The 1,900-nt window shown below is 40.8% G+C and overlaps 1 protein-coding gene across 4 annotated transcripts in view; it reads right to left on the bottom strand.

Annotated features, from left to right (window-relative positions):
- The window catches only part of LOC106815003 (AP-1 complex subunit sigma-2-like), a 19,723-nt gene that overhangs the window by 6,525 nt on the left and 11,298 nt on the right, over window positions 1-1,900 (bottom strand). The window lies entirely within an intron of this gene.

The following is a 1,900-nucleotide window of genomic DNA, read 5'->3' as shown; positions in this document are numbered from 1 at the left end:
GACAGTGAGGGAGAGAGAGAGTGAGTGAGAGAGAGAACGAGAGAGAGGGAGAGAAAGAGAGAAAGAGAGAGAGAGAGAGAGAGAGAGAGAGAGAGAGAGAGAGATAGTGAGTGAAAGAGAGACTATTATTTATAGAGGACTTCATTAAAGTGCATGCCCACTACTGAGAGGGCGCCACATGCACACAAACGTGGCCATCTGTCAGGGAGTCTACTGTTGCCATGGTTATGCGCGGCGTCAACACCGAGTAACGACCTTGGTGACGTGGTTAGAGGTCAGTATCAGTCACTACTAACTAAAGCATCACACACACAGTGAGGGAAAGTCACACACACAAACGCGCGCGCGTGCGCACGCACAACCACCCCCCCCCCTCACTGTATTTATCCTCGCAGTGGCAGATCCAGAAGTGAATTCTAGGAAGGGGTGGGGGTTGAATCGTGCGAGCTCAAAGGCACGAAGCACCCGAGGGGGAGGGTGTAGGTTAAAATACCCTTGCCCTAAAAATTCTAGGGGGTGACCACCCCTGTGCCCCCCTGGATCCGCCACTGTGCATGTAGTGCTGCACAAGGAAGCCTCAGCTAAGATCAATCGATGCAGACATGCATCAAATTTTATATGAGTGTATATATACGTATACGCATATGTGTGTCTATATATATATGTGTATATCAATAGTACATAATAGAGATGTCTATTATGTACTCTTGATGTATATATATGTCCACGTCATGTCATTAAAACCTACAATTTAGTCGTTTTTTTTTAAATCAAAATTAAATTCTTTACTGCATATATACGCACACAAAAACGTCAATGCTACGAATATAATATATCACGTACAAAATACTCGCATAATATATGTAATATAATCTACACAAATTTTGTATATAATATTGTTATAATTTTGTAGATATCTAAGTTTAGTTATACGCTGCACTGAACATTGCAGAAACGCAATCTACGCGGATGCGCATTTCCAACAACTCGAAGTTTTTTTTACGCAAACATGACAACTAACGCCTGATAAAACTATGCCACCTCAAAATATAGTAGTACCCACCATTTCATTAGTTCACAGAAGGAAATAACAGTATAACAGTTATTATAATAACTACTATGTACTATGTACTTCTGATTAGATCGTTGTTGATTCATGGAATTGCGAGAGTAATAAACATAAATAAACAAAGGTTGAAGTGCTCTCTTCGATTGTGCGTGATCGCATTTCCAGTGCCACTTGTTTTCTCGCCAAAATGGCCGTGGCTCATCTGCTGTCATGACGCATGTGTTTAGAATAGCACTAGGGGGCATGGGTACATAGAACACGTAAGATTCAATGCCTACTCCATTCACATTCCCATTCACATGCCCATCCATCCAGCAGCACAACCAGCTGTAGTGTGGGTAGGTGCACGCACGTGTACTACGGTAATACAAGTGACGCTTTATTAGTCAATTAACTCTATAACTGTGACTATAATTGTGTTAGAGGTGAACCAAGGTCAGTCAAGGTCAAGGAGTTCTAGAAGCAATAATCCAAGACTAGTATCGGTGCAGGAACAGCGCAATAGTGTACAAATGTCCCCAGAATGGTACTCTATAAACATCAAAGTATAGGTTCAGGAATACTGCAATACAGATGCCCAAGGTTTCGTATTACCGTGTGCTGGGGGCAACTAACGGCACAGTAGAAGTAGAGAAAAGTAAATAACGAATTTAACATGATACCCGGAGAGAAGAAGTTTTTGTTTAGTAATGTTAGGGTAAAAGTTCGAAGGACAAAACAAAATATAGGTGTGGTTACGGTTTCCCGACCAACCCTATTTATTCCCAGCGACACTAAACATTTTATTGTCAATTTTCTTTAAAGTAAAAAAAAAATAATAATAATAATAAT

This window comes from Priapulus caudatus, unplaced genomic scaffold, assembly GCF_000485595.1.
Source record: "Priapulus caudatus unplaced genomic scaffold, Priapulus_caudatus-5.0.1 Scaffold1020, whole genome shotgun sequence".
In the NCBI taxonomy this organism is placed as follows: domain Eukaryota; kingdom Metazoa; phylum Priapulida; class Priapulimorpha; order Priapulimorphida; family Priapulidae; genus Priapulus; species Priapulus caudatus.
This window is presented reverse-complemented; position numbering and strand designations above follow the sequence as displayed.